This window comes from Pinus tabuliformis, chromosome 9, assembly GCF_031772625.1.
Source record: "Pinus tabuliformis cultivar Carrire ecotype Pingquan chromosome 9, CPIR1, whole genome shotgun sequence".
Lineage (NCBI taxonomy): Eukaryota > Viridiplantae > Streptophyta > Pinopsida > Pinales > Pinaceae > Pinus > Pinus tabuliformis.
In genome coordinates this window covers 495,048,811-495,067,740 of record NC_142307.1, presented here as the reverse complement: position 1 = coordinate 495,067,740, position 18,930 = coordinate 495,048,811, and positions in this window count along the sequence as shown.

Here is an 18,930-nt window from a genome sequence, read left to right as displayed (position 1 = left end):
CATCAAATAGCTCAACACCAAAATAGTGCCAGATCGGCTAGCAGTTTATATTCCTAATTTTATAATTATGTATTTTTGTAAAATAGTTTAAGATATTTTCTCAGTTATTAGATTGTATAAATGACTCTCTTTCATGAGTTATTAAAGGTTGCACCCTTGAAGAAGCATTTCTAAAGATTGAATGTACTTGACTTTTCTAAATCATTAATACAAAAGCAAATGGATTCTAAATTTTGATTCATACAGTTTTGTTTTTCTGTAAGTTTTTCCAGTTTTATTTCATAGTGTTTTCTTCATGTTCTTATGGTTTGCAAAGATAATTAGGTAGGAGTAATTGTATCTCAATTATTCTTATAAGATTCGAGAGTGATCATCTATAAAGAGAATGAATTATATAAACTATTTGTTTTATTAATTCCCTCTAAATCATAATATCATCAACATTTGTTGTAAGCTTAAGCATATTTTGTTAAACCTTCTAAACATAGTTTAAAGGTTTTCTTACTTATGATTATTTAATCTTCAATTTGAAGACTGTGATAGTTATACCACCTCTCTATTTCTGCTCACCACCATGCAAGCTATATCATTGTGTGAATTTTAATAGCAACCCTATGTTTATATATTAATATTATTCAAAAGGTTAGGCATCATTGTTTTAAATCTGCTTCCTACATTGGTCCTCCAAATTAAAACAAAACACTAAAAACAATTATCTTAGATACCCTAGCATGATAGCTCACCATTATCATCTCAGAGATACAACACAGGTTACTGGGAGGGAGGAAAAGACACTGGAACTGTGCAGGGCACAACTTAGGTCAGGTTGAGGAATTCTGGATCTTCGTCTGCACTGTCGGGAAAAACTACGCAATTTCTGGAGGGAGAGCAAGACAGGGTTGTAGGGGACCTAGTGTTATACACATTTTTGGGCACTACAACCCCAAGCATGAAATGTCCATAAACCAAGGGCTCCTAATTCCCTAAAAGTGTTTTTCTAACCCCTAAAGGAACAAGGTCAACAGATTACAGCTTCTCCCAGAAGTTCTCCATGAAAAACTGCTCAGAATTGGTCAAAACAGGATCATTTCAGCTGCTCCACTAGCCAGGTGCGTTGCATCTCACCTAAATACACTGTGTGGGTGCATTTCATTTCAAAAATCCCTTCTATGGGGTGTGATGGGCGAGAAATGACAAATGGCAGTGTCATTCCGCGAGGTGGAGAGACAATGGAAGCTTCCAGAAACTTCTCCTGTGACACTTGCCTCTCTGAATTCGACCAAGGATGAGTAAGAGATCATCAATCTCCAAGTGGAAGCAAGAACTATCAGAGGGAAGACACTAATCAAATCATAAGCTAACTCATCTCCATTACAAATATCTATATATGGATCCCTCATCCCAGAGATCCAGAGGCTGGAATTTTGCATATTGTAAGGAGTTGTTGTTGGTTTCTTGAGACAAACATTAGATTGCTGGGTGATCTAAGCTTTGTATGAGGTGAAGAGGGGCTTCTTTGCTGAGAGGTTGATGCTGGTTCAGAACAACTGGTTGTAACTCCTCTTAGCTCTTTCTTGTTTATCAATAAAAGCTATTCTAGTTTTCCTCCATACTCTTGTGTCACTGATATTTGTTGCATTTGTATGGTCAATTTACATCTAATCCTAGATTGTTTATGATTATAGATCCATGTCTTTGTATAGTGCTATGCTACTGTGATCTTACAGGTACTTTGTGAAGTTGGGCGTGCAAGGGAGCAGGTAGCGAAAGACTATCAAAGAAGAGAGGAATCAAATCAGGAGATTAGCGCAAGACAGAGGTTGGTCTTCTTGTTCCTCTCTACTTATAATTCATAAAGGAAAAATGAAAGTAGCTTTACTCTGTTTGTTTCTAAGGCAGCTGTCACACCTTAGTGGGATAGAGCAGTTCTATATAGACACTTTTCCCTGTAAAAAATGGCGACTCCGCTGGGGAGAAATTAGTTTGTTTGTTTATCATTCTTTGTTGTCTATTTCATAAACATACAGGTAGCATTCGAACTGAGTAGATAACTGCTACTTCAGTCCATCTACTGGATCTGTTTATGATTTAAACAACTGATTCACAAACTCTTTGATTGCCCTTGTGATAGCTCTTAGATCCTCCTTAGATCTACCCCTTATTGTTGCATTAATGATTACCTTTTTCTCGGGCAAAACCCATGAACTGAACTGCAAACTGTGACCCGGAACCCAAACAGTGTTTCGTTTCTGGCCCAGCGCAGGTACTGTTCAGAGAATCTGAACTTCAACGCACTTCCCGAGTGGAGAATGTGCACTGCATTTCAAATTCTCTGTGTTGCAGGTGCGCTGATCAGACTAGGCTTTGTGCAGTGTTGGTTTCTGTGATTCATTCTTTCCAGTTCTATTCCTAAATTTTGCTACCTGTGATCAGTATATGTCTGTTTGAAACCCCTTTTCCTTGCTGTTATTCCGCCTCCTTTGTACAAAAGAACTGTAAATGTTTTTGTGTGTTTGTTGAGTCATATTCAGTTCTCCTTTGCAAAAGTAGCATAATCGTACTGTTGTCCTTTGATTTGAAACTGTCGCAAGTGTCGATTTCAATCATAGGAAAGAGTTTGATTGCTGTTGATGGTCAATTATCCTATTACTATTGTTTTTGGTCTAAATTTGTAATTTTCTAGTGTCAAGAACGAGTATTCATTTCAAAATCATAAGGTGTTGTGATCGTCTCCATTTTTTATTTCGAAAAGAAACTTGTTGATATTTGTCGCTTGAAAAGAAATTCAGATTTGTGCATCAACTTTCTTTTTATCATTCATACACTAAGAAAGTCGAAAACAAATACATGCATGTGCATTTGCATATAGACAGTCTGATTGGTTTGATTTAGGAAAGTGCATTTAGAGTGTGCTCTTTGCTCTTTGTGAAAAGATTTTGTCTTTGTTTCCTTAGTAGCTAGGATTTTCATTGCAGAAAGAAGATAAAATGATTGTTTATCATCTTAGATTGCATTTTAGGAATTACATCTACATCTCGCGGTGAACCTGAAAGGAAAACTTCATAAACAAGATCAGCTATAAAATAAATTCAATGAATCTAACAACGCTTTGGAACTTAACGCACAACATTTAGAAGTCTAGGCTAGAGACGTATTCTGGCGTCATAAAGCCTGGTAACTGTTGTTCTCACTGATGGTTGGGTGATTCCTCCACTTTGAGACGATAAGTGCCAGTACGGACTTGTGCTCCCACGTACCGTCGAGTATATTTTGGGAGACCCCAATAGGCTTAATCCTTTATCCATAGGAAGCCGTGTCTGCCACCCTATCGATTGCAATGCACTGAACACAGCATTCGGGAAGATTGACTACCATACCGTAAAAAGTATTCTGCAGTTTTGTGATTGGTTTGGTAATCCCTCTACCTAGATTTCCAGAGCAGTCCCTTTCGTTCCATTTCAGACTCTTTAACAGAAAAGGTCCATCTGAGCACTTGTCACTTCAGGCTCATTAAAAATCGAAGGAGACTAGAGTCATCTTTTGTTTTTTCTCGACTCTTAAAAATTGAAAAAACAAGTTGTGTCAAAGCGTCTAAAATTTATTTTAAACGGAATATTCATTACCCCTTTCCTACGTTGATCTTGGGTTGAGAAAATGGAATCCACCAACCAAGGAATTCCCCTTGGAGGAAATCCTAATCCCTTCTCCTCTTGGGGAAATGTTGGTTGATTCGGATTTAAACAGGAACGCAACAAATTACAGAGATAACCATATACACAAAGATGCAGCGGAAATAATACTTCATTTCATTAATGGAAAATACTGAAATATGCTTACAACCAGAAATGGAAATAAACCAGCTAGGGCGATGGTAGCTTATCTCTGAGAAGAGATGTGATGGCTACATGCCTCTGAACTGTGTTACAATGAGGCTCGAAGGCCTATTTATTGTTGAGAAACAATGGAAAACCCTTAACATTCCAAAACCTAACCCTAGGAGATGAAACGCCAAAACTATGGGCCCCGTTTGGGGTAAATTGGTACATCAACTTCCCGGGGTCGTAACTTTGGCATATGATCTCCGTTTGACGCATACAATAGCTCATTAGAAAGATCTGTCTGAGCACTACCATCGTTGGAACAGGCAACATCGGTCCATTCCATGGACCCATGTTGCCCCCGAATTCCCCAAAAAAAAGTCGTTTAGGGCCTCAAAACGGCTCCGGAAGTTCAGGACCCGAAAAACTGCTAAAAATAGTAAGTTGTGCTACAATTAAGGAAACTGAAAATGCTGAGAAGGACAATGGTGGGGGTCCAGGTGGACTTGGCAGGTGGCCACCAATATCCACCTGGATCATTCCTCCCCCCTTAGGAAGCAATGGTCCCCATTCCGTTGAGCTCCTCCATGAGATGAGGAAACTTTTGCTGAACTTGTTCCCTGGTGAGCCACTTGCCCTGCTGAAGGAGTTGGCCTGCTTTGACAACTCAATACAGTTGGATATTCTGCTGGCGAGTGTTCTTGATCTGTGTGTCCATGATCCGATCAGTTGTAGCTTGTTCCATGCAATCTGGATTTAATTCTGTGGGTTTGAGCTGTTCTGCAATGTCGGATGTGTCTAGCAATGGTGGAAAGTATGGCCGAAGGCGGTCCACATTGAACACTGGGTGCAGGCCAAGGAATGGGGGAATGCTGAGCTCAAATGCATTGTCTCCCATAGCCTTAGTAATGGTGTAAGGACCATATCGGAGTCGTCTCAATTTCCGATAGGCTCCAGTAAGGTGTTCCTTTTGCAAATGCAACCAGACTTTGTCGCCCACCTGAAACTTGTGTGGCACCCGATGTTGATCATGTCGCTGCTTGTACTTGGCATTTGATTTCTCAAGAATGTCATGGACCTGCTGGCGAATATGTTGGATGCGCTCAATGAAGCTGGTGGCCTTATCTGTTTCGGACTGGACATGAGCTGAATTCATGTGAGTAGCTGCAAGTGGCATGGCCACATCAATGGGGCATAGTGGCTGGAATCCCAAACCCACCTGAAAAGGGCTATGGCCAGTGGAGTTGTGAAGAGCTCGGTTGTAGCTGTGCTGAAAATAGGGGAGGCTCTCATCCCATGTGCGTGGATGCTTTGAGTTATACATGCGCAGAATGTGCACGATCATCCTATTGACAACCTCTGTCTGGCCATCAGTTTGAGGATGGAAGGCTGTGGACTTCGTGAGTTTGGTGTCCAGCATTGACCAGAGACTGGACCAAAATGTGCTGAGAAACCGACTGTCCCGATCTGAGATGATAGACAGTGGGATCCCAAAGTGCACCCACACTCGTTCAAAGAAGAGTTTAGCAGTGGCTTCTGCTGTGATATTCTTCTTGCAGGCCACCATAATGGCCATCTTCGAGAATCTGTCAACGACCACAAAAACACAGTCATTTTCATGCTTAGTGGAAGGGAGGCCTGACATGTAATCCATGGAGATGGATTCCCATGGTCGACTAGGGGTAGGCAACGGGGTATAGAGGTCGTGCTTCTTAATGGTCGGTTTGGCAATGGCACAGGCAGTACATGATCTGATGTACTTCCCAACATCCTGTCGAAGATTCGGCCAATAGAAATAATTTTGCAGTACTGCCACTGTTTTCGCAACCCCGAAATGCCCAGCAGCCCGACTGTAGTGTGCTTCCCAAATCATCTTGGCACGCTCGCTTGAAGGAACACAAAGGTGACCGAGGTGGCATAATAGATCATCCTGGAGGTGAAAATCTGCAACACGCCGACCCTCCAAGAGTGTCTGGTATGTGTGGCCGAATTCTGGGTCACTCTTGTAGAGAAGTGGCCAATCAGAAGTCTCGTGCCCACAAGAGTTGAGCACGGTGGTTAACGCCATGATCGGTGGTCGACTGAGGCAATCTCCAACATTATTGGTGCTGCCCTTCTTATACTTGATATTCAAGTGGAACTGTTGCAGGTATGTAGACCACTTCTGATGGCGATCATTCTGCAATTTCCCTTAGGTCTGTATGAACTGCAGGGGTCGGTGGTCTGTGTGGATGACCGTTTCCTTCCCCAAAATGTAATGCTTCCATTGTCAGCAGGCCTGTACAATGGAATACATCTCTTTATCATAAGTGGGGTACTTTCGGACTGTGTCTGAAAGTGTTTCACTGTGATATGCCACTGGATGTCCATGTTCAGTAAGGACTGCCCCAATAGCATAGTCAGAGGCATATGTCTCGACCTCAAATGGTTGTTGTAAATCTGGTAACGCGAGCACTGGTGCCATGTAGAGGTGATCCTTCAACCCCATGAATTCCTTCTGTTGAGATTCAGACCAAAAGAATCTTGCTTTCGCCCCTCCCTTGGTGACCTGACTCAAGGGCCAAGAAATATGAGAAAACCCCAACACAAACCTGCGGTAGAAGTTGGAAAGACCTAGAAAGCTGCGGAGCTCTGTTAGAGTGGTTGGAGAGGGCCAATCCCGAATGACTTGGACCTTGGCTGGATCGACATGCACCCCCTGTTCATCAATGATGTATCCCAGATACTGAACCTGGGTCATGCCAAAAGTTCATTTCTCCAAATTGGCACATAGCTTGTGTTGCCGCAGTGTTTGGAGAACCTGTCGGATGTGGTGGAGGTGCTCTTCCCAACTCTGGCTGAAGATCAGAATGTCGTCCAAGTATACTACTACAAAGGAGTTGTTGAATGGCCGCAAGATGTCATCCATTAGCCTCATAAAGGTTGCAGGAGCATTCGTCAATCCGAAAGGCATGACCAACCATTCGAAGAGGCCCTCCTTGGATTTGAAGGCAGTCTTCCACACATCAGAGGGTTCGATTGGTACCTGGTGATATCCTGACTTCAGATCGATCTTGCTGAAATATTTCGCCCCCTTTAGTTGGTCTAGGAGGTCATCAATCCGCGGGATCGGGTACCTATTACGGACAGTGATCTTGTTCAGCGCCCGATAGTCAATACAGAGTCTCCACGTCCCGTCCTTCTTCTGTACCAACACGATCGGGCTCCCACAGGGCGATGAACTCGGACGGATGTGACCTTTCTGCAGGAGCTCCTGAATCTGCCTCTTGATTTCATTGTTCTCCAGAACGGAGCGCTGATAAATTGGTCCATTGGGTAGCGGCACACCTGGGGTCAGATCGATGGAGTGCTTGACTTGACAGTGCAGAGGAACTCCTGCCGGAGAGGTGAAGATGTCCTCGTACTCCTCCACAATCTTGTCCATCTGTAGTTGTCGTGCAGATGGACCCCGTCAGGAGGCCGCGGCCACTGTCTTCTTCTTTCCTTGAGGGCGTATCATCAGGAAAACAAATTTCCTGGTTTTGGAAATGATCTTACTGCATTGTTTTGCAGTAATCAAAGAGATGGCGGCAGGTGGTGCTACCTCTGGTATCCTGAACAACTTATTTCCCAATGTAATAATAACAGCACGGGGTCTTGATTCATACACAGCATGTCGCTTCCACAAGTATGTTTGTCCTAGTAATACATCACAAACTTCAAGGGGAGTAATGTCACACAATACCTCATCCGTGAAGGGCTTGATGTTGTATGGAAGGCGACACTGCTGGCTCACGCGAAGATCTCGTCCTTGGTGCAGCCACCCAATCTTGTATGGTTGTGGATGTGCTGTGGTCGGTAAGCCCAACTGCTTCACGACCTCTGCCGAAATGAGGTTCTTTTGACTCCCGCTATCAACAATGAACTGTATCGGGGAGCCCTTTACCCACATCTGAGAGTGGAAGAGACGCTCCTCCTCCTCTGGATCTTCAGGTTCATTTTTCTGGATCTTTGCGGTGGCAACAGTGGCGCTGGGATCCGCATCAATGATCTGCTTCCCTTTTTCATACCCCTTATCGGGTTCTGACTCAGAGTCGGAACATGCATCTGATTCTGAAACCTTCAGCTCAGCCACCAGTGACTGCTTGGCCCGACACTCACTTGTGTTGTGAGTGGAGCTCTTATGGAACTCGCACCATTTTCCAGTGTCCTTTCTCTGCTTTGCGGCACTGCTCTTTGCTTGCAGCTTCGGCTGGTTGTCTTGGGTTGTCCCGCCTTGGCTTTGTCCTTTGTTCTGTGGTTTCGGGGCACCTTTCCCCTGCTTTGGATTCGCAGATCCAAAGTCTCGCTTCTTTTGTTTCAACTTCTGCTCGACCTTGACGGCATATCGGTATGCTGCGCCGAGCGAGGGGATGTTTAGGAATTGTATTTCTTCCTGGATGTACTTGTGCAAGCAGCCACGGTATTTGAGTATCAAATGTTGCTTCGAATCCTTGATACCCAACTTTGTGCGAAGGGTATGGAAAAGATTGGTGAACTCCGGCATGTCTTGGTCCCTTCCCTGCCGCAGCGTGGTCCACTTTATGTATTCATCCTCATAGCTTCCGACAAGGTAGTATTGCTCCTTGACGGCATCCCGGAACGAATCCCAGGTGGGTGCGGCTGAAAATAGTGAGCCAGTACTTTCATCCTTCTGCTCGCAGTAGGTTTCCCACCAGTCCTTGACGTGGGGGGATGCTTTGAGAAGAGCAAAAACAATCTTTTCCTGACTCGAAAAATCATGAACAGAAAAATAACCCTCTAGCAGATTTAACCATTTATCTACGGCATCTGTGTCTATCTGACCCTCGAATATGGGGATTTCAAAATTAACTTGTACCTTAAAGGGTGTGGCATTTCCAGAGTAGCTGCTGGAAGCCGATGCGTCGCTTCTGGGTAGCCGCTGAAGGATCTGGGCAAAGTTGTCGATCATCGCATTCCGTTATCGCTCGAGGGCTTCTTCGAGCAAGATTTTGATGGGATCTCCTACCCCCTCGTCTTTCTTCTCGTCCGCCATATGAGGCCGTCGGGATTTGCGAGGCTGGTCTTGCAAAGGTTCAACCAGTTCAAGCCCTAACTCCTTATATCCCGACCTTGTTGAGGACATGCAAAGAAAAACAGAGAAAAAGCAGACCGCTCTGATACCACTGATCCGGATTTAAACAGGAACACAACAAATTACAGAGATAACCATATACACAAAGATGCAGCGGAAATAATACTTCATTTCATTAATGGAAAATACTGAAATATGCTTACAACCAGAAATGGAAATAAACCAGCTAGGGCGATGGTAGCTTATCTCTGAGAAGAGATGTGATGGCTACATGCCTCTGAACTGTGTTACAATGAGGCTCGAAGGCCTATTTATTGTTGAGAAACAATGGAAAACCCTTAACATTCTAAAACCTAACCCTAGGAGATGAAATGCCAAAACTGTGGGCCCCGTTTGGGGTAAATTGGTACATCAACTTCCCGGGGTCGTAACTTTGGCATATGATCTCCGTTTGATGCATACAATAGCTCGTTAGAAAGATCTATCCGAGCACTACCATTGTTGGAACGGGCAACATCGATCCATTCCATGGACCCATGTTGCCCCCGGATTCCCCAAAAAACGTTGTTTAGGGCCTCAAAACGGCTCCGGAAGTTCAGGACCCGAAAAACTGCTAAAAATAGTAAGTTGTGCTACAATTAAGGAAACTGAAAATGCTGAGAAGGAAAATGGTGGGGGTCCAGGTGGACTTGGCAGGTGGCCACCAATATCCACCTGGATCATTGGTGCACCCCATATGGCCACATTATCACTTCCAGGACTGACAATCGGCTTGCCTGTATGGCTCTTCTCAACCTCTGTCGTTCAGAACACCACAATTCCTAAACAACCAAATCAGCAACTAGACGAGTCCAGAATTACCCACCAACCTTCTACTTCCTCTAATTCTTCCTCTCCTCCTTCCTCTTTTCTTGATGGGGCTGGTAAAGCCAAAAGTCAAGTACCTGAGAAGAAGAAAGAAAAGAAGAAGAAAGAGAAGAAGAAGAAGGAGCTAAAAGCGAATGGGGGCAAACGAGTGTTGTCTAGCGAAAATCCACACACTGCACCTACCAGGCCTAAATCACCATGTGTCATTTGCAAAGGAGACCACTATCATAGATATTGTCCTTGTATCCCTCGGATCTTAAGGGACTGGTCTCCTCGTTTGCACAACCCGGTGTCGTCAACCTCTGATGATCATGTTGAAAACACACCGTCAACTAGTGAAAGTGAAGCCCCAGGACAAAAAGGAAAATATAGATTTCCTTGTAAACTGTGCGAAGGTGATCATGTCGTCCACCGTTGTCCCTTCTTAGACGAGGCTAAAAGAGTTTTGGACGATCGTCCGGTTTCACCGTTACGACTTCCTCCTGGATATAAAAAACTCTTGCCGAGTCCGTCACTAGTTGAAAATCCGGCTGGCTCGCTCAAGTGGTCGGCTGAAGCATCTATCATTGAAGATAAACCATCTGAACCCATACCAGACAAAATTCAAAAGGTCGAGGCGACAGTTGACCCGGTCTTGCCTTCAGAGGTTCCATCTTCAGATGATACAGTCACCGAAGAGAACAACGATGACACCGTCCAAATTCTTTTCATAAGCACAGAATCCAACGAACATGGGGGAAATTTACCCGTTCCTTTACCGCAGGAAGGAAGTTCGTCAGAGTCGTACCCGGTTGTCTATTCGGTCCCACCTCCACCACCTCCAAGCAACCCAGTTGTCTCCTTCGACTGGAATCAACTAGGCAGACCCCGTTTACCAGCTAGTATACCATTCCGAATCATTGTTCAAATATATAGAATGGTTATGGCCGATACCATCATAGATGAAGGGGCTTCTATGAGTATCCTTTCCTCAACTGCTTGGAAAGCGCTTGGTTCACCATCGCTTTTGCCTGAGATGAGAAATCTAACAGGCTTTGATAAAGGAACAAGTCGACCGTTTGGGATCCTTCCCAATGTGCCCATAACATTGAGAGGGAAAACCGTTCAAATGAACGTAATGGTAGTTCAAGGACCCCTGGATTATAATCTACTCCTTGGACGGGACTATATTTATTGCATGGGAGCGATTGTCTCCTCACTCTTTAGAGTAATGTGTTTTCCGCACGAAGGAAGAGTGGTCAAGCTCATAGACCAGCTTTCATTCCCCGGTTCATGCATAGCAAATAGTCATATACCATCCCTGAATGGTCTTTTCACGCAAGAAATGTCTCAATCTTCAGTCTGCCCGCCTGATGAGCGCGAGTGATTCGGGGGACATGACTAAAACCCAGGGGGCATGCACCCTGGTCTGCTTCGGCAGGAAAACTTCGAGTATAGGGTAGGTTTCCGCGAGTGTATATGACCTCCGTACTCCCATCTGTGATTGGAAGAGGGAGTTGGACTGGAATAAGATCCTCTTGTCAAAGTTATGTGAGTTGGTGCGCATCACCGCTCACCTTTGTTTATTTCGATAAACATCGCCGAAGAAGTGTTTTGTTTACGCCGTAAATAGAGCAATCTTTGGTAACCTGTAAGAGGTAGACCTCTCTCGGTAAAACAAATGTTTTAACGGAAAGAAGAAGGGGTAACCTTGAAACTCTGTTTTATACCTGGAGGCATGCAAACCTTTTTGCGTGCAAGCAAAGAGCGATCATTTATATGTTTTTTGGATTGGTCGTTTCCTAACTTGCATTAAGAAAGGATGTGGGGCAAAACTCTAAAAATTGCCATTTTAAATGGGACATTCTTATTATACGACTGGATTAATCGAGCAGTTTTAGCGCGGACTTCATGCTCGTTAAAAAATAAACATAAGCAATGAGCACATGTTCCCCCAGAGTTTAAGCTCATTAAAAAATGAACCAATTTCCGGTAAATAACCATCGTGAATGTAATACTTCAGCCTTTAAAGCCTTGGTCGTGTTTGCACCATCACCTCCACTTTTGCATTGGCCGATCATTCACCTCCATTTGATTGTTTACCCATTTTGAGGAACAGCTGCGAAGAGTGATCTCACTAGCCATCCTTGTAACACTGCCGTGATTGGAAAATTCCAAACCTTACCTGGAATCAGTTGCTACCCATTTTATCACTCATTCCTCAAAAGACGAGTCTCCTTTAAGCTCTTTTCAACTGACTCGTAAAATATGAAAAGATTGTCGAGCCATTGGCCTCTCCAGCTCGTTAAAGGGACCGGAAGTGCTATCCCTCCTCTAAATTTTAATCTTTTTGGACCTGAGGGATTATTACACAAAAACATCGAGCGCTTGTTTTGTTCGGCTCGTTAAAACTATCGAAAATTCATCCCTTCTGTATTGTTTTATACTTTTTTGGACTTAAGGGATTAGATGACGAAAAAGGAATTTTGGAGTTTCCTTTACGTTCCTTTTCAGACTCTCTAAAATTGAAAAGGACCGAGTTATCTTTGTCGTTAAACTCATTAAAATTTTAATAGCGACAAACTTGTCTATAGACGAGAACGCGTTTCACTGTCGCTAGGCTCGTTAAAACATAACGATGGGTTTGCCCGAAGGAAAAATTATAGAACAAGCATATGTTATCCTCCTCAAGCTTGATAAAAATAAAGAGGTACTGGTCAGCAATGACTTGGGAAAATTGGGAAGAAAACTTGAAGAAACTTTGTTGGTAGCAAGTCGTTCTTGAACATGACACTTTCACTCCGCATCCAAGTCGGGTTGGGTTGTTTCATTCACCGGTCACATCACCATGGTCCCATCATACCATCCACATTTGGGGTTAATGCTACCAATCCATCACGTCAGTGTCACCGATATGTTCAAGAGAAGTCATTCAGAGAATTCACCTGTGTCTCACCCACTACAATACATTTATACTCCATTCTTTCATGACCGCCACCCTGAACCTTATATCACCAGATCGTTTTCACCTCCATTAAAATCATTTGCTCCGTTCCGTGTCATTGATGTGGGATTCATTAAGGCCCTCCTATGATGGATCACTTCTTGTCGACATCAGCTCATTATCCAAGAAGTTGATCTAGGAACACCCCATTCAGTACTTTGAAGCTTGCATGCCTCAATGGCAAGTTTCTCACTTCCGGCGACAGGTTTACATCAATGACCTTCGACCGAAAGATTTTGCGTGGTGTTCGACGCCAAGTCCTTTATTCACACCACGTGAATTGTACTGTAGTACCTTGAGGGTCATTATCATTATCGGTGATTCCTCTCGCGCTTGTTAACAGCTTACATCATTGGCTGGTAATCAAGCGATGTCTTTCCATGTTCGACTTCAGAACATTTCTCACATGGATAGACTTGTACTTCAAGTGAAGATCGAATGAGATTGAAGACCACAGATCTAGTTTCATCCATCCGGGCTGCGATATACATTAAGGAAAATAAAGACATCAAATGTACATCATTGCTGCACAGATAATCATCCAATCAAAGGGATGATGGCTCTATCAGAATCATCAGTCTTCACTCAGACGATTGTCTGTCCTATGTACATGAAAATGAATTTATAAAGATGAGCATGGGAATGCCCGCCTCAGCTAGATCATGAAAATATGATGCAGATAATATATTGTATTGTATCTTATTACAGGTCTCCTCCCAGCTTGAAAGAACTTCGGATCCTCATAATAAAGCATTTCACCCGACATCAAAAGATTAACGACCTCATGCTTTAGGGGGCAATTGTTATAGACATTTTTGGGCACTACAACCCCAAGCATGAAATGTCCATAAACCAAGGGTTCCTAAGTCCCTAAAAGTGTTGTTCTAACCCCTAAAGGAACAAGGTCAATAGATTACAGCTTCTCCCAGAAGTTCTCCATGAAAAACTGCTCAGAATTGATCAAAACAAGATCATTTCAGCTGCTCCACTAGCCAGGTGCGTTGCATCTCACCTAAATACATTGTTTGGGTGCATTTCATTTCAAAAAGCCCTTCTATGGGGTGAGATGGGCGAGAAATGACAAATGGCAGTGTCATTCTGTGAGGTGGAGAGGCAATGGAAGCTTCCAGAAACTTCTCCTGTGACACTTGCCTCTCTGAATTCGACCAAGGATGAGTAAGAGATCATCAATCTCCAAGTGGAAGAAAGAACTATCAGAGGGAAGACACTAATCAAATCATAAGCCGACTCATCTCCATTACAGATATCTATATATGGATCCCTCATCCCAGAGATCCAGAGGCTGGAATTTTGCATATTGTAAGGAATTGTTGTTGGTTTCTTGAGATAAACATCAGATTGTTGGGTGATCTAAGCTTTGTATGAGGTGAAGAGGGGCTTCTTTGCTGAGAGGTTGATGCTGAGTCAGAACAATTGGTTGTAACTCCTCTTGGCTCTTTCTTGTTTATCAATAAAAGCTATTCTAGTTTTCCTCCATACTCTTGTGTCACTGATATTTGTTGCATTTGTATGGTCAATTTACATCTGATCCTAGATTGTTTATGATTATAGATCCATGTCTTTGTATAGTGCTATGCTACTGTGATCTTACAGGTACTTTGTGAAGTTGGGCGTGGAAGGGAGCAGGTAGCGAAAGACTATCAAGGAAGAGAGGAATCAAATCAGGAGATTAGCGCAAGACAGGGGTTGGTCTTCTTGTTCCTCTCTACTTATAATTCATAAAGGAAAAACGAAAGTATCTTTACTCTGTTTGTTTCTAAGGCAGCTGTCACACCTTAGTGGGATAGAGCAGTTCTATATAGACACTTTTCCCTGTAACACCTGGTAGGCAGTTCTGCGCAATTTTCCAGAGCAAGGCATGATAGAGCATATAGGACCTACTGATCATGACTAAAAAGCTCTGAAGAACAGTGCAGAGGAGAGGCAGCAAAGGACCTCCTAGATAAGACTGTACAATTTTTGAAGGCAGTGCAGAGAAGGGAACCAAAGGACTTGCTGGTCATGATTATGCGGTTTTCAAGAACAATGCAGAGCAGGGCAACAGGGGACTTGTTGGTCATGACTGCACAATTTTGAGTAGTGTAGAGAAAGCCAACCAGGGAATCAGTCGAGCATGTCTGAATAGTTTTGGAGAGTTGTGCAGCTTTGATTCTTAGTGTAGTGCAGGTTTTCAGCAGACCAGAGGGAGGCTTAATAACTATGCTTGAGAAATGCACAGTTCAGTTTGGGCATGGAGGCAATGTCTGCGTAGTTCTGGGAGGGAGATAGGCTGCTCACTTCTCGGATTGTGCAGTGCCACTGACCTAGTGACACCCTATCACACTACAAGGTTCTGTGTAGTAAAGTGGTGTCATTGAGGGCTGAGACTGTGCAGTGCAACTCAGTCAAGGTCTGGTTGAAGGAGGTTGTCTGGTGAGAAATATTTTCAGAAAAATGGCTAAGTGCGGTAGGCAAGTGTCCTTGTGCAGACTTGACATTCTGATCACACACTTAGGGTACCTTGACGACAAGATAACACAGACCAACAAGACAAAACATGTGCTTAGTGAGACTGTCTTAAAGCTAAGAGCGACAAGTGTGACACTTGAGATAGACCTTTGGACGACTATGACGACACTTGCGTGTTTCTTGCCTAAAAATTTATGTGTGAGTACGGTCGATGTTCATAGAATGAAGACACGCATGCACACAATGACAAACATTTAAACTGGCCAGAACAAGATCACCAACATGATAAAGCATTTTGTATTCCAAAAGATGATCATTGGTCAAACAAGCGAAATGGAAAAAAAGACTTCACAAGAGCTCATGAATTAAGCTTCAGTGTGTGGAACCATTAAAGGAAAAACCAAGGAAGGCTCTAAATTTTGGATGCAAGCTAAAATTTTGGAGGGTGTTGTAGTCGATACAACACTTGGCGACACACTAGTTCAACATCAGCTTCTCTATTTCGGTTCATTTTTAGCACAGGGCCTTGGTCTTTCAGGGAGTATTTATTCATTGTGCAGATCACTTCGAATTCGCCACTTACCCTATGGGAGGACATGGTTCACCTTGTACCAACTCAATCAAACCCAACAAAATGTTAATCCAAATAACAGTGTTTCAAAATCAAGAAGAGTAGCTTCGCTTACGAGCTTAAGATTTTCAAAGTATAAGTTTTCATCTTTTGTGTTGCTCCACTACCAATAGGCCTAGACAGTACCTCGGTGGAGTCACACAGGAAAAAAATCATTGCTCCACTGCTAGTGAGCCTAGTTAGTACCTCAGTGGAGTTACCTGCATCACCTCTCTGTGTAGGAAGCCTCTCTCTTCCTTCGCCTTTGTTACTTTTTTGAAAGAGAATTGTGCATAGGAACTTATTTCTTTTGGGGCGGAAGAGGGATATCGCATTATTGGGAGCAGGAGAGGTTGTTCCTTTAGAGAAGCATGTAAGACCTATGATTTAGGTTTTCTCATTTATATTTTCCCCTTCTCCATTTCTAATGGTTGGATAAGCTTGAACACACAAAGTAGAAAAGTGAGTATAGGTGTGAGGTTTGCTAGACTGGACATGGGTTCATGGTTCAATCGAAAATTTCTTTACAAACAGATCATATTTTCTGTCAAGACTTCATCGGTCAGAGGTTACAACCAAGCACAAAGAAGACGGACACAGGACTGGCCAAGCAATGCAATGTCATAAGACTCTTTGACTTCAGCCACATACTCATTCAAAAACCAAAACATTGTGCAAGCATAACACTTATTCATGTAGCGAAAACAAAAAGAAAAATCAATATGAAAGAAAAAAAAGATGAGGGGAAAGGTGTATACAGCAAGTAAACAAAACTAAAAGACAAGAAAGAAAAATGGTCAAGGAAAAAAAGATGTACAATCGAAATAAGAAAACCATGACGTACTGTGAGTGTAAAATGAGTGCTAGGAAAGGAAAACTAAGATGCAACTAATCAAGGGTGATTCTTGACCCTTGTGACTCTTGGACTTCCCTCATGACCATTCAAATTCCTATGAATTTTCAACTGACATGAATTTTCAACCTCATGTATGTGTCCATTGGACTTTCGCTTTACATTACATTTGATTACAATAAGTATGGCCCATAGTAGTGATGTGGCAAAGACAACTCATGACGCAAATTGACATGACACTGCTAACATGTACTAGCTGACTGCGGTGTCCATGTCAAGCTGCTACAATGTTGAGTGATGGATGTGCTCTCGGTGTGTTGTTTCTTCACCTCTGCATGGCTAAGTGTTGTGGGGTCTTCGATGGTCTTGGTATTTCTTGATGGTTCCGTTCATGTACTCCTTTCTCTTGCTGCTCGATCTTCTTTGTATGTTCTTCCATCTGCGAGAAAATATTCTAGGATGCACTCCTTGTTCATCCCGTTCATCATCTCGCCATGTTCCATCAATGTACATGTTCTTGCAATTAACTCATGATGGGATGACATCAAATCCAAGAGTCTTCTAGTATATCGTGATGAATAATTTATCATTTTTAGGTCCATGTGACTAGGAGAGAGGAAAATACACTGAAACTTCCCAAAGCATAGCTCAGGTTGGGATGACGAATTCTGGAGATTGGTCTGCACTTTTAGGAGAAAATGTGCACCTTCTAGAGGTAGAGCAAGACAGTGTTGCAGAGGATCTGATAGGTAGTTCTGCGAAGTTTTCTAGAGCAAGGAATGACAGGGCTGCTGGGACCTGTTGATCATGACTATGCAGTTCTGAGTAACACTGCAGAGAAAGGTAGCAGGCGGACTACTAGACATGACTATGCAGTTTTAAGGAACAATGCAAAACAGGCAGCTGAGGACCTACGAGATAGAATTGCACAATTTTTAAAGATAGTGTAGAGCAGGATAGTAGAGGACTTGCTAGTCATGACTGCACATTTTTCAAGACCAATGCAGAGTAGGGCAGTAGGGGACTTGCTGGTTATGACTGCATAGTTTTGAGGAGTAGTGCCAAGAAATCTAGCAAGGGAATCAACTCAGCATGTCTATGTATTTTTGGACACTAGTGTAGCCCCGGGTCTTAGCGTAATGCAAGTTTCTCGTAGACCAGAGGGAGGCTTAATAACTGCGCTTGAAAAATGTGCAATTCAGTTTGAGTATGGAGGCAATTTCTGTGCAATTCTTGGAAGAAGACAAGTTGCTCACTTATGGGATTACACAGTGTAGCTAACCTATGGGGAGCCTCAAGAATTGCATAGTTCTAGGTAGCAGAGAAGCGTCACTGAAGGCTTAGACTACACAATGTAGCTCTGTATGGGTCTAGTTGAAGGAGGTTATCTAGTTGGAAATATTTTCAGGAAATTCGCTAAGTGCAGGAGGCAAGTGAACTTGTGCAGACTTGACATTGTGATCACACACTTAGTATAACTTGATGAGAAGATAATACAAACCAACAAGAAAAAACATGTGCTCAGTCAGACTGTCTTAAAGCTATGAGCGATAAGTGTGACACTTGAGATATACCTTTGAATGACGTGACGACACTTGCATGACTATGCTTACAACTTTGTGTGTGAATATGACCAATGTTCACAGAACAAGGACTCTTATGCACACAAAGACAAACCTTCAAACTCGCCAGAACAAGATCGCAAGCATGACAGAGCAATCCGTATGCCAAAATACAACCACTGGTCAAACAAGCGAAAAGGTGAAAAATACTCCACAAGAGCTCATAGATTGAGCTCAAGCATTTGAAACCATCAAAGGAAAAACCAAGGAAGGCTCTAAAATTTGGATGCAAGCCAGAATTTTGGAGGGTGTTGTAGCTGCTACAATAGGGAGAAAGTCAATGTAATTCAAAAAACATAGAAAAATCAACCTTCAACCCCTCTTTCTCCATAAAAGTGGGTAAAGTGGGTACAAAGGAATGAATATAAACAAATATATTAATTTTAAAAAATATTACTTAAAAATACAAAACATAACAACCTTATTCACTAATATACTGATTAATTTTTTTTGTCAAATCATTTGAAGAATTGAGGTTTCAAAATAATTTCAAATTGCAAAAACAAAATATCAAACTTACTCATTAAGATTTCACATGGAGACATTTTAAAGTATCCATTCTATTATTAAAAATTCGACTTATCTAAGAAATTCCTAGAAAATCTAGGCACACGATGATTATCAACCAGAATTA